General features: G+C 41.9%; 2 pseudogenes; both read left to right on the forward strand.

Annotated features, from left to right (window-relative positions):
* Nucleotides 1-890: 890 nt before the first annotated feature.
* On the forward strand, nucleotides 891-2,194 carry LOC147034473 (uncharacterized; annotated as a pseudogene).
* Nucleotides 2,195-2,707: 513 nt separating this feature from the next.
* Nucleotides 2,708-3,649, forward strand: LOC147034474 (uncharacterized; annotated as a pseudogene).
* Nucleotides 3,650-15,683: the final 12,034 nt, after the last annotated feature.

Raw genomic sequence — 15,683 nt, forward strand, 5'->3', positions numbered from 1 at the left:
GGGTTTGGAATGCGGAGTGTCACTGGGGACCCATTGGTGAAGGTGAGGTGACACAGAGGGGGAGGAGACACAGAACCTCCTTGATGAGGAGAGGGAACAGACCCGACTTACCATGGTGGACTGAGTGAAAACACATACACAGAAGGAGGGGATAAAAACGAGAACGGAGGATGATAATGGGCAGAAGGACAGAGGGGACCAGAGGGGTGTAGGAGAAGAGGAGGATGAGTGATGATGAGGAACAGCTAAGATTGGAAGAAAAGCTGGAAAACAAAATAGTGGAGATTAGATTGACACCACTCGGGGAGAGACCACAGCTTTCCAGAATATATAACAACAATCGGACAAAGATACTAGTTATAGTCCAGTGGATTACCTCAACATATTAAAGCAATTGTTCATTTTTTGATAAAAGCACTAAAATTGGCACAATCATGGAATATTATACACGAGACAATTTCAGATATGGAGGCACTTCAAATTTTAACTCTGTCGGGCAGGGCAGCCATTTTCCAAAATGGTGGCCATATGGCATTCACAATGTAGATATGCCGCTCGAGATGTCACTTTATGATTCTAAAAGTAGTTTTAAAGGTGTAAGTTGGTCATACTATTGCACCAGAATATCAAACAGAGGGTTACATAAAATATATATGGCCGCCATTTTATGAAAATGGTGGCGATTTGTTGAAAATTTCAGTACTAACTCAATCACATTACAAATGAATTTAATAGCGACCACAATCAACCTAATAATGTGTTACATGTCTTTGCAGAGTATGGTGGTGGTGGTGGTGGTGGTGGATGGTGGATATTGTGATGCAGAGGTGGCGGTTGCAGTAATAGGTGACCCGATAGCACATTATAGCGACTGAGACACTTAATTAATCATGTCAAAATGGTTCAAACTTGTGGACACAAGTGCATCGCCTGCATATCAACAGCCAGCTCATACGAACTGGGAACTTTGTGTTATATGCCAGGAGCAAACAATGGAGTCGCTTCGATGCCCGGCACTGTCGAAACGGTCAGACATTGGAAGAGGGTACAAGTCACTTGCTGATAACCTTGTCAAATTCAATGAACTAAGACAGTTACCAAGAACATTGCAGTCGGACAGAATAGATGGTGGTTCTGGTTTTGAAGCTGCTATGGTTGCCAACGAGGCCGAGTGGCATCACACATGCATGCTCCGCTACAACAGTACAATGCTGCGAAGAGAAGAGAAAAGAACGATGCCAAGTGAAGCACCTACGTCGAGTGGAAGTGGTGATACTCCATGCAAACGGACTAGATCGTGTCCTGCTAGCACAGAAACAATTGCAAGCGAGCCTTCATGCTTCTTCTCTGGACATTTGGCTGGTAATGATGGCCTTCATGAGGCTTCAATATTTCAGATTGACCGCAATGTACGGGCAAATGCAGCAGTTGTTGATGATACTGAGCTATTGGCCAGGCTCAGTATGGGTGACATGGTGGCATTGGAAGCCAAATACCATACAAAGTGTTTGCTGGCCCAATATACAATCGCGCAAGAAAGGTCAAGGCAGATGCACAGCAAGGGACAGATAACGAACGTGTAATTTCCGGAATCGCCTTTGGTGAACTTGTGATGTACATTGAAGAAACTCGCCTGGAATCAGGAACTGCACCAGTCTTTAAGCTTGCTGATCTGGCACATCTCTGCATATCAGGAATGGAACAGTTGGGAGTTGCACACGACAAAAGAGTAAATACCACACGACTGAAGCAAAGACTCTTGGCCCAGTTCCCAGACCTGCGTGCTCAGAGTAAGGGGAGAGATGTTGTGCTGGTATTTGATGAAGATATCGGTGCTGCATTAGGCAAAGCCTGTGATGGGGACATTGATAGTGACACTGCTCACCTTGCACGTGCTGCACACATTGTACGTCAACACATGTTCGAAGACTCAGTGCTTTTCAATGGGGCATTTGATGAAAGGTGCCAGGAGAACTCTGTGCCAAACCTTTTGCTTGCCTTTGTAAGCATGGTGCTGGAGGGCCCCAGCATCAAGGACCAAAGCCTGGTGTCTTCGACACCAGCAACACTGGCTATTGCCCAGCTTCTGAAATATAACTGTGTCAAGTACAGGTGAACCCAGAAAAAACACTACTCCATCAGTCAGACACGATACCTCCAAGGAAACACCTCTTCCAACATACCTTGGGCTCGATGTTCGTTCACTTGTGAGTGTAATCGAGGAACTGGGCAACCCTTTTGATGAGAACCAAGACTTGTCCTTGATACCAAAGAAATTGCAGACACTTCAGTATTGAAGACAGTCTGTACTGCCAAGAATCTCGGCCAAGAACAGTTTGATCAATTCACAAAGGAACGTCTCCTCGACAGGAACAAGTTAATCGATGATGTAGTTCACCGTAATAAGCTACCACTTTTAGGCACCCCTATAGACAAAGCACCTCAGGGAAAGCAACAGTTTGCCTCCCTGAAGAGTGACATGGAATTATTTTCTCGGTTGTATATCGGCTGTCAGACTCGGGATGGAAATCTTGACGAATTCTTTCTGCACGAGAACCAAGGATACCCAGCAGCACTCTCTGAGGCAGGGAGACTTCACCTAGGCACCAAGAGTGACTTGTTGACGTGTCTGAAAGGCCTTTCCAATGCGCAGTCAGAAGCTCCTAGTGTCACCAATATAGTATTAGATGGAGCAGCCATCATTCAAATGCTGAAGCCAGGAACTGCAAAGACATTTCTTGAATATGCCAGTCAGGTGTTCATCCCATACATCTTAGGACAACTTCAACATGCATCATGTCTAGATCTGGTCTGGGACAGCTATGTAATTGATTCTCTAAAAGCAACAGCCAGATCAAAACGTGGAAAGGGGGTTCGCAGACGTGTTGTTGAGTCTGCACCCATACCAAAAAACTGGCGGGACTTCTTGTGTGTGGATATCAATAAGACAGAACTGTTCAGTTTCCTGTCAAAATAACTCATCCATTTATTCGATACTGAAAACAAGGAGTTGGTAGTCACAGATGGGGACCTGGTACTCTGTGTGCCACCACAACAGGACATTGACTCACTTGCACCATGCAACCATGAAGAGGCAGACAGTCGAATGTTGCTGCATGTAGCACATGCTGCAAAGCACGGAAATCACCAGATACTAGTACGTACTGTTGACACTGATGTTGTGGTGTTGGCTGTGATGGTAGCTCATACACTACCAGATAAAGATGAACTGTGGCTAGCTTTTGGAACAGGAAAGAGTTTTCGCTTGTGAGTGCAACATACCAACCCACAAAATGGCAGCCTGTCTGGGTCCAGAGAAATCACGTGCGCTTCCAATGTTTCATGCCCTAACAGGGTGTGATACGGTGTCAGCCTTTGTTGGACATGGAAAGAAACCTGCATGGGCTACTTGGAACTCACTGCCGGAGCTCACTGATGCACTTTTGCGACTGGCACGTGCTCCCAGTGGGATCTCAGAACAAATCATGAGTGTCATTGAGAGGTTCGTCATACTCCTCTTTGATCGAACAAGTACTTGCACTGATGTTAACAAGGCTAGGAAAAAGCTGTTTGCAAAGAATAACTCTATTAAGCGAATTCCGCCAACATAGGCTGCTCTAGAACAACATGTTAAGAGGGCTGTTGTCCAGGGTGGCCATATCTGGGGCCAGACACTGCTTCCACAGCCTGCACTTCCTACTCCATGTAGCTGGGGTTGGATAAAGATTGATGATGGACTTTATCAACCAAATTGGACAACACTTCCTGAAGCATCCAAGACCTGCAATCAGTTGATCTCCTGTGGCTGCAAGAAAGGATGCCGTAACTGCTGCAAGTGCAAAAAGGCTGCACTTAAATGCACAGCTCTCTGCTGGTGTGAAGGAGAATGTCCAAGAAACTATAATATACCTAACAGTACGTCAATTTTTACATAAGCTGAACTGTTTTAAAAGCAATATGCTCAGATATGATTCCATTTTGTGAACATGGTGGCCATTTTGAAAAATGGCGGGCATAATTATTCAGGCCAGCACCTGGTTAATATTCGGGCATAAGATCATGGCAGCTCTAAAGCAATTAGGATATCGGTAGGATATCGGTAATTAGGATATCGAGCAATTGGCAGCTCTAAAGTGGCAATTAGACACAAACAAAGACATCTAGTAGGCATTATCTATATAGCTAATGCAGCATGGTGGCCATATTGGAAAATGGCCGCTCTGGCCCTCATAGGTACAATTTCAAGTGCTTCCACATCTGAAATTGTTTACTATGTAATTATCTATGTCTGTGCCAATTTTGATGCTTTTATCAAAAAATGAACAATTGGTTTGCTAATCCGCTGGACTATTAGAAGAACCAACAAAGCACTCGAGATTGGCACCAAAATCATCCCCATTAAAGGAACTCAACACCATGAGCTTTGCAGCGGCACTGCTCATACAATAAAAAGTAACAGGGAAACACCATCGCAAGCAGAGCAAACCAACCCATATGAACAGAGACCAGGCACTACCATGGAAATTAAGACACAAAGGGAGCAACTGAGAAAGGAACCGGCACAAGTACAATTTTTGATGGAATTCATAATTGAAGCCCAAAGCTAATGATAATCCAAAAAACAAAAAAACAAATACAACATTGGAAATAAAGACCAAGAGGTAATGTTTGCTTCAAGTAAACTCAAAATAGAAATGATAGCCAGAAAGATTACCAAAAAAAAACTACGACGAAGTCAACAAAGTGACAAAACAAAACCGTATGTTTAAAAATAACCTGAAAAGACTCTATCACAAATTCGGGAAACAAAAGCAAAACATCAGATCTCCGCTAGAAAGATAAGCCAGGCAATTTCTGGAAAGGAATTGATGATGACCAAAACGAACACAAGAAAGAGGCAGATTGGATCCAAAAGTTGGATGATAAAAACAACATCTAAAGGAAATGCCCCCAGTGATATTTGATGAAGTAAAAAAAAAACTACCAGCAAAAATGCCAAACTTTAAATCCCAGGCCCGGATGGAATTCCAAACTTCTGGCTAAAGCACAACTACATGCTCTACACAATTACTCCGCTCGAACATTCATCAAACTTTCCAAGGAAAGGAGGCCTTGAATGAATGGTTCACAGAAGGTAACACCTTCGTCATCCCAAAATCTGAAACAACCCAACTACTTCACAAGTATAGACCAATAACATGTATACCAACAACATAAAACTTCTGTCAGGAATCATCACAGAAATGATGTACCACCACCTAACACAAGAAGGAGGCCGAGAGGAAGAATAGAGGGATGCAAGAGAGGATGCTATGGAAAAATAGATCACCTACTACTAAACAAGGTCATACTCAAAAACTGCCATACAAAAATAACCAAATTATCCACAGCATGGATAGACTACAGAAAAGCTTTTGATATTGTCCGACATTCATGGATGATAAGATGCATGCAAATGTACAAGGTCAACCCTCAAATAATCAAACTGAGAGAGAGAAAGCAATGGCGCTTTGGAATACCACATTGGAGTCATTCCATCTGAAATCACCAAATTTAAGAAAATGTTCCCAGTTGACCCCCTCAGATTTACTTTAAACTTTCATAAAATAGTTCCCAGGTATCAAAATGAAACTGCATAAAGTTTTAGGTCCATAGATGCGGTCAACTTCGAGATATTGAGGGTTGAAAATGTGGTTGTGGCCCTATTTTTATGGCCGTTGCGAGCATCACAAAATGAACGGCTACTTTTAAACTCCCACAACTTTTTAAATGTTAATGCTGGAGCCTTGAAATTTTCAGAGATGATTCTTCTATAACTGCTCTGTAAGAAACAAACATAAAATGGAGTATACCTCTATTAATTTTTATGACCTGATCAGTTGAAATCCAGAAAAAAAAATGTGGGTTTTGTATGAAGACCCAACTTTGAGACCCCATATATTTTTATTGACCCATCCCAGAAGCTTGAATTTTTTTCATGTAATAACTGTATGGGAGTAGTATTCAAATACATGTTTACTTTTCTTAATCAGTCATATATATATATATATATATATATATATATATATATATATATATATATATATATATATATATATATATATATATAATACAGTCATGATCCCTCAAAAATTGAAAATTTTCATTTTTCCCCGAAATTCAGGTGAGGATTGCAAATATATGACAAAGTATACCACTTCAAATTGTTCACCATTGGAAAGAGCATATTCAAGTTTACAAAAGTGTCAAATATCAAAGTAGTATATTTAAAATATATATTTTCTATTTTTTTTAAACTGCTGTTAACACAGTCGTGAATACATGAAGTGTGTGCATGGTGTGGGCACCATGGTAATCATGAATGATTAGTTGTATGATTCAAATTCATAATACAAAAATATATCACATACTGCAATAACAATGTAATAAAACATTTCACGTAAAGGATTTGAATATAATAGGTCCTTGATCTGCTTTTCCAAGTCAGGTGCGAGCTTGTCCTGCCTCCCAGTTGACGTTAGCGGAGCATCAATAACTTTCATCACATGGCCCAAAGGAACCCAACAAATGTCCTCCCTTGAATGTAACTATATACACTGTTGACATCAGCAGATCAGCCACTATTCCTGAGTTCTATTTTTAGCCCCAGCCAGATGAGTTAAGCTCTTGCTATTTACAAATGAGAAACAAAGAATTACAAATTCAAATTTCAATTGTGTTCATGGTATCCTAATAGCAGATTATATGTATGTACATTGTATAGACATGTACTACACATATGTACTACATGTAAAAAGACTGTTCATTAAATAGCACACACAATGCGCACAGCACTGGCAGAACATCATTTATTCAAATATTTTAAAAATATTGATAGAAACATTATACCACTTTGATATTTGACACTTTTGTAAACTTGAATATGCTCTTTCCAATGGTGAACAATTTGAAGTGGTAGGACCTTGTCATATATTTGCAATACTCACCTGAATTTCGGGGAAAAATGAAAATTTTCAATTTTTGAGGGATCATGACTGTATTATATATGACTGATTAAGCAAAGTAAACATGTATTTGAATACTACTACCATACAGTTATTACCTGAAAAAATTTCAAGCTTCTGAGATGCGTCAATAAAAATATATGGGGTCTCAAAAGTTGGGTCTTCATACAAAACCAACATTTTTTTTCTGGATTTCAACTGATCAGGTCATAAAAATTAATAGAGGTATACTCCGTTTTATGTTTGTTTCTTACAGAGCAGTTATAGAAGAACAATCTCTGAAAATTTCAAGGCTCTAGAATTAATATTAAAAAAGTTGTGGGAGTTTAAAAGTAGCCGTTCATTTTGTGATGCGCGCAACGACCATAAAAATAGGTCCACAACCACATTTGCAACCCTCAATATCTCGGAGTTGACCGCATCTATGGACCTAAAATTTTACGCAGCTTCATTTTGATACCTGGGAACTATTTTATGAAAGTTTAAAGTAAATCTGAGGGGGTCAACTGGGAGGCCTCCGGTGATATGAGGTGGAATGACTCATTGATATTACAGCACTCAGAATGAAAGATCAAAATACCATGAGTGAAGATACATCGCAAGATCTTCCAGGAAGATGGCCTTTCGCCCCCCCCCCTCCCGCCCCACCCACGCCTCTATTTTTCCAGGCCCTGGACCCACTGCGAGCAACCTCATCAACAAACAAGGACATGGATACACCCTAACAACCAATAGAAGGACATCCAAAGAAACAGGAAAGGTGACACACCGACACATGGATGATTTAAAACTCTTCACACCAAATGAGGAAAAATTGACAGTGAAACGGTTCTCTGAGGACATTCAAATGGAATTTGGACTAGATAAGTGCACCAAGTGCACTTATCAGCTAAAAGGTAAACCAATGAAAACAGACCAAATAAAAATTGGCCTTGAAACAACAATACAGCAGTTAGAAAACGAAGCATCACACAAATACTTGAGTGGAATAGGGCCAACAAATATGTCACAAACAAATGTGCAAAACAATCGCCAAAGAATACCCACGTAGAACGAAGCTGATCCTGAAAACCTACCTCTCCCCAAGAAGCAAAATTAAAACCATAAATCAACTCGCAGTACCAGTGTTCCAACACAGCTGTGGAATAATAAAACGACCCCGATGAGAAATCAATAAGTTAGACATCAAAACAAGAAAACTTGCCATCCACAAAATGTTCTACAAAAACCACTACATCCCAAGAATGTACCTGCCGAGATGATAGGGGGAGGAGGGGGGGAGGGGAGCGGCCTGATGGAACTCAACCATGTGCACAGAGCGATGAGTATTGTACTAGTTGAGTATGTGAAATGCTCAACAGACCATCGGATTCAATTTGTAAAGAAACATGAATGCAACAAACCTCAAAAAGTATCCCTAATTCGCCTTGCAAGGAATTTCCAAAAATAGGTGCGAATAGAAGATGCCAAACAGGAAAATGAAACGGCAACAAATACAGCCCCAACAATTACAAAAAAGACAAAATAAATATATATGAAAAGAAATATCAACAAATATACACCAACAACTGGGAGAACGACAAAAGAGCAGGAAGATACAAAAAAGGATTGGTCTGAATTGGGATCGACAAAGAAGGCTCATTGGAATGGCTAAGAAGAGGTCAGCTCAACTGGGATGGAGAACGAATAAGAAGAAATGCCAAAGATCATGGACACTACACCAATTGATTTAAAAAGATGGTGAGACTGAGCCAGACGGACCAGTGTAGGTTCTGCAAGACAGAAACAGAAAGTATGAGTCATCTGCTTTCAGGATGCAAAAAAATATTATCAGAACAATTTTACACACAACAGCACAACAGAGTATGGAAAGTGATTCATTGGGATATCTGCAAAAATTTCAACATCCCAATTCCAGAAAACTCATGGAAACACAAACCAAGGGCAATCATTGAAAATAAGTACATCATGCTCATATACGACCTGATGATCTCATCGAGCGTGAACATGGAAAAGAAAGCCTTGCGACTGGCCATCGTTCTCAGGAACAAAAAGGAAAAGACAGCATTGCTAACTGAGATATCAGTACCCAGCGATTTTGGCTTAAATAATACAGAAATCAAGACAATGACTCATGAACAGGACCTCAAAAATTAGATCAAGAGATCTTGGGAAATGAGGAGCGTTGAAATTGCAGCAGTGATAATTATTGGAGCAACAGGAATAATAAAGAAAAACCTCACTGAGATTTTGAAAACCATCCGTAAAACTATTCCACAAACAAACTACAATTGGAGGCAGTCCGGGTTTTGGTGACGATCCTCAAAACAAAACTCTGAGATCAACAAATTTAAACATCTTGGTCCATGAACTGTGATCCTTTACCGAATCAGAGGTGGATACTTTGAATCCTGGGAGGAATTCGTTCCATCACCCCAAACCTGCAAATGGACGGTCTCACACACACACACACACACACACACACACACACACACACACACACACACACACACACACACACACACACACACACACACACACACACACACACACACACACACACACACACACGCACTAATAGTCTCGCAACCTTCGGAATTAGACTAATGCGAAAAAAAATTATAAAGTGAATTTCCAAGAATGTGCCGCAGCACATTGCCCACTGAAATTGGGCCAAGAAGGGTAGGCCTACTCCCACTCCTGCTGGTGTGTGTGTATGTGTGTGTGTGTTAACAATCAAGTGGTCCGACCCGGTTACCCAGGTTTGAATCCGGTGATTCACTAAGCAACCAGGTCAGTCCCCCACTACAGAGACCTCCCGTCCCAAGGATCCTTGTGTCCAAAGGTTGCGTTACTGTGCAAATTGAGGTTCATGCACCAGGCGAGTTCCATGCCGAGGTAATCATGGGAAAGATCTTATCGTTGGCCGAGCTCACCAAAACCCACGTGATTGCTGGGAACTCCAACGGTACCGGGCCGTGACCATTCGCTTTCTCAAACAGATTATTTTCGATACCAGATGGCACAATTGGAGCTAGCCAGATGAGCCGGAGACCAAATCAGGTTTGTAAAGTATATTGCTTCAATAACATGGTCGGAAGCAACAATAATCCAAAACAAAATGGATCCATAAGGACGAAAAATATCCCATAAAGACCACTATGACACTTTACAAAAACGCTACTTTATCAAAGACTTTCGACATCTTTTTTTGAGCACTCGAGATTGCCACGATTGAACACTGAGTACACATTAAAACCCAGGCATGGGAGGTCACCACTCCACATTGCTGACAACCCAGGGGCATAACACTATCCTTGTAATGCACCTTTTATTTTGCTTAATTACAAAAAAACAAACGACATATTCCCACTCGACACGATGGACACGGAAAACATTTGGTCATCTCCAATTTACAGACATCACGACTCAATCACATGTGGGAAATCTTAAGTTGCATACCCATCATTCCTGCCAATTTCCTTGTACCCCTCTATACCCATTGCTTCTGAGTCCTTATCCAAATTCAGTTTAAAGCAATCAACTGTCCCTACTGTGACTGCCTTCCCCAGTGTATCATTCCATGTTAATAACTGTGTAAAATAGCCCTGCCTTGCTTCTATTCTAACTTTCCAACTATACCATTTGGTTTTGTCATTTGTCCAACTTCTATTTTATCGATACCCTTCATTTTCTTGAACATCTCTATCAGGTCCTCTCGTACTCATCTCCTTTCTGATTATACCTCTTTAAAGTGTTGTGAAAACACAACCTAAGTAATGTATAATATATAAATAATTATTTGTTCTCCAGTATTTTTCTATTATCATTAATACTGATTGCCATGAAAGGGGAAGCTAAATTTGAGTTTCATGTCTGAGCATCATCATCATCATCATCATCATCATCATCAGCCTGTTGTCATATCAGTCCACTGCAAGATGAAGGCCTTCCTTAACTCACATTGGGTAATAGCAAACTAGCCACATTTGTCATGTGCAGCTTGGCGAGAGAGTTTGTGCAGGAATTTTGTAATCTGTTTAAGGTGCTGGCGATAACTCGTCTACTATTTGTAAAATTTACTTTGGGATCTTTAAAGTCCGCCATCTTTAAAGATCTTTAAAGCGGGGTCAAGATTCAAACCCAGTGTAGAAAGATCAAATATGAGTGTGCATACCTTGAAGCTAACCTGACTGCCCAATTACTAGCAAAAAAAAATCTGCATCTTCCCAGCATTGTTTGTCCATGCTATGTCCTTTTTAAAAAAATGCTGAGCATCAAGCAAGGAAGCAGCACGTACCATTTTTAAAGTTTTTTGGTATGACTCGGCTGGAGTTCGAACCTTTAACCCTCCAAGACTCCAAGTAGACACTGTATTACACCACAGAGCCATAACTCAAGTTAATCATGATCAAACTTTTCACTTCACATCGTCATATTGAAAATGCATCATAAATAGACCTCCACCAGGTTGAACAGTTTACTTTTTGTGTCCCACTGATAGGCTGGATCTGTATCCAGACTTTAACCATAATCGAATCAGCTTGTTCTTGTCACCTACCCAAGTCATCTACCAAATTTTGTCATAACTCTTCCACAACTTTTTGAGATATTATGCTATATGTCGTTTTTGGCCCTAACTCTCAATGGTGAAGAATCACTTTAAAAATTCTAGTATCTGGATCCGGATCTTCACCAAAATCTAATCAATTGATCCCTTGTCACACGTACAACCTCTCCACCAAATTTTGTCAGAATCTGTCCATTACTTTTTGAGATATCCTGCTCACAGACAAACAAACAGACAGACAAACAGGGGTGAAACAAAACCTCCATCCACCTTCGGTAGTGGAGGTAAAAAAATCGAAGATTTCCCATTTTGATTTGGCATTGATATGCTTAAGATTTACTGATTACGAGTATAAAGGCGCTGTCACACCTTGACGATTTAGCCAGCAATGGCAACGTATAAAAATGTATGTAAAACGTTGGCGTACACTGAAATTTTGAGGTTTTAAAAAAAGTTTTTGGCGTATTCATAACGAGTTGGTCGTATGCATAACATATTAGTAACGTACACAGAACGTTTCGTTGTCTTATAGATAACTTATACCAACGAATGCTTAGCCTGTTGTCGGCGTTCACAACCTATGCCCAACAATAGTTTAACTTAGGCCTAGGTCACATTTGCCACGGCGGCCGTGGGGTCCCCAAAATCTGTGGCCACGAGCAATTATACGGTGGCCGCAGTATTTCCACGATCACACAATGTAGCAGTCACATATGTTTTTATTTTTCGGGGAGCCGCATGGCGTATTTATATATTGTGGAGACCGAAAACGTGTGGGTGCCGTACGGTCTTTGATTTGATGTCGCACGGTGACCTTAGGGCGTCGCTGCGGCGGCCATAGAATTTTCAAGGCAGACGCAAGGTGCCCGCAAGGCGACCGCAAGGGGACCGCAGGGGCCCCTAAGGCGAACGTGCGGTCAGATGGACGGGAACGAGTGGGTATATATACCAGTTCTTTTTTTTTACTGAAATAAAAATATAACAGTATATATAACTGAATATACTATAACTATAATATACCGTGGTGCCCCCAGAATCCGAACGCCCCATTGTTTGAAAAAATTGGAATCCGAACAATTTTTCGAGAAAATTTTGCTGTAAAAACCTAATACATTTAAAAAAAACCGAACACAACGTGGCGTTCATGTTTGTTCACGTGTCTCCCCCACCTGTTCGACCCGCATCTTCGCGCTTTGTTCATTCAGTTCGTCGGGGGAAGTCCTCGTGAAAGCATCTCTCGTGTGTCGATCGATACTTTAGGCCTCAGTCACATTTGCTGTACAGCGAGGATACGGCGGCCGTACGCCCTCTGAATTGACAGAAACGTGCGGCGGCCGCAGAGAAACTGAGGTGGCCTCAGGGTGGCCCTACGCCGTTTGGCTATATTTTGCAGGCCGTAGGGGCGCCGTGGAATTATAGCGTGGAGTTATAACTTTTTTCATTTCTACGTTCGCCATAGAAATTCGACAAGCTGAAACAAAAGAACTGGTAAAAAAAATAAAAATTAACCCATTCGTTACCGTCCGTCTGGCTGCACGTTCGGCTTAGGGTCCCCCTGCGGTCACCTTGCGGTTGCCTTGCGTCTGCCTTGAAAATTTTATGGCCGCCGCAGGAACGCCCTAAGGTCACCGTGCGACATCAAATCAAAGACCGTACGGCACCCCCACGTTTTCGGTCTCCACAATTTATAAATACGCCGTGCGGCTACCCGAAAAATAAAAACATATGTGACTGCTACATTGTGTGACCGTGGAAATACTGCAGCCGCTTTATAATTGCTCGTGCCTGTACATTTTGTAGACTCTCTGGCCGCCGAGCCAAATGTGACTTAGGCCTTACCTCGTGTTTTCACCTTCATTTGTGATGTTTGTTTTTTTAATCATCTCGTGTTTTAATTAATAACAAAAAAAGCAATCCGATCACGTGGTGTGACGGACTGTCGGGCAAGGATTGAATTTCACAGCAAAACCAGTTGTAATTTGGAATATCCATGATTACGTCAGCCCGATGCATTTGATGAAAGTGATTGTGGTTCTGCGGGCATCATGTTGATGAGCTGCCCCAGGGGCAGCGCTCTCGCAGAGTGCGCGAGCGATCGGAACCCAGGCCGGAGCTCGAGCCTGTGTGGACCTTTGGATGTGGTGATTGTACCAGTTTACATACAATACACCGCCACCGAAGGTCATTTACTCATCTTATTTTACCTTTAACATGGGGAATTTCAGTTTAAAGTGTCTTGAAAGTGGATTTTCTTTGGGTCCACGAACGGATTAATTCACTCCATTATTTCTTATTGGGAAAATATTTTTGGAATCCGAACTTTTTGCAATCCGAACAGCCTCCTGGAACGAATTAAATTGGGATTCTGGGGGCACCACTGTATAGGCAAACACCTATACTCCGATCTCTAGCAATAGCGTACAGTGGATGCACGGTCGACGCAGACTGCCACGGAGGCCGTACGTAGGTGCACGGCGGGCGTAGGGGAACCGTGCGTCGACCCTGCGTTGCCCGCAGGTAGTCACACAGACCGCAAGGCCACCGTACGGCGACCGTGGAAATAGTGCGGCCGCCGTAATTTTTTGGAGGTTGGGAAAATTCATTTTTCATTGAGAAGAGCTTACGGCAGCCGCACAAATAACGCAAGTCCACCGTACGCCCTACGTACGGTCGACGTGGAACACATCTATGTCATAGCTTGGCTTATCGAATTGCTACGGTGAACGTAGAAATTAAAAAATAGTTATAACTCCACGCTATAATTCCACGGTGCCCCTACGGCCTGTAAAATATAGCCAAACGGCGTAGGGCCTCCCTGAGGCCACCTCAGTTTCTCTGTGGCCAGCACACGTTTCTGTCAATTCAGAGGGCGTATGGCCGCCGTATCCTCGCCGTAGAGCAAATGCGACCTAGGCCTTAGGCATAGCGTGCTGCACGTATCGCCGACGAACTCGTGGCATAGCCTGTTAAAAACCTGCCGCACGCCAATTTAAATCATAACCGCCTGAGAATTGGAAGTGTCAACATCGCAGTCACACCTTGACGATTTAGCCAGCGTATGCTAACCTATGAAAATGTGTCTAAAACGCTGGGACACGTTGAATACGTTATGGGTAAGTTGTGTATACGTTAAGAGCACGCTGAAAAACGATGACGTACACTGTCATATTTCGTGGTACATTTAGTACGTCGTGAAATTTCAAGCATGTTGAAAATTTTACGACGTACTCGCCATATGGCTCACACGTTCCGCTACGCTGGGAATAAGTTGTAGGCACGATATGCGATCGTTGACACAAGTCGACACACGTTACTTGTAAGTTACTCATAAGTCGAAACACGTCGAGGTAATGTTTAGCATACCCGAAACTTATTTTCTCCGTCAAGGCACATTTTCTTTTTTTGTCCTTGGCTCCGTGAAGGCACGTGCCGAAATATCTGAAGTTGTTGTTGTTGTTTTTTTATTTTTTTTTTAGTCTATCACGAATTTTAAAATATATTCGGACATTTGCTTTTAAGTTTCGCCGTCGACGTGACAATATCCTCAAACAGAAAATATTCACAGAGGAGGAACGAAGAATAAGACATGAGCAAACTGAAGAGGCAATCGGACGTGACGTAACGGCATGTGACGAAATATCGGAAGTTATTGTTTTTTTTTTAAACGCTGCCAATACGCCATTATACGGTAGCTGTAAATTAGAAACACGTTCAGTAAGTTCTGTGGTCGTCCGGAAGACGTCAATCAAATAGGTCTACATACGTCAATATGCGTTGGAGGTATGTACACATAGGTTCAAAGCACGTTACTCATAGGTTAGAAATAAGTTTTTGGTACGCGAAGCATTACCTCGACATGTTTCGACTTATGAGTAACTTACAAGTAACGTGCCTCGACGTGTGTCAACGATCGCATAACGTGCCTCGACGTGTGTCAACGATCGTGTAACGTGCCTACAACACGTTACTCGTAGGTTATAAATCAGTTTCGGGTACACTAATCATTACCTCGACGTGTTTCGACTTATGAGTAACTTACAAGTAACGTGTGTCGACAATCGCATAACGTGCCTACAACTTATGGCCAGTGTAGCAGAATGTGCGAGTCA

The sequence above is a fragment of the Eptatretus burgeri genome, chromosome 1, assembly GCF_056783735.1.
Source record: "Eptatretus burgeri isolate ZD-2024b chromosome 1, Ebu_testis_v1, whole genome shotgun sequence".
NCBI lineage: Eukaryota > Metazoa > Chordata > Myxini > Myxiniformes > Myxinidae > Eptatretus > Eptatretus burgeri.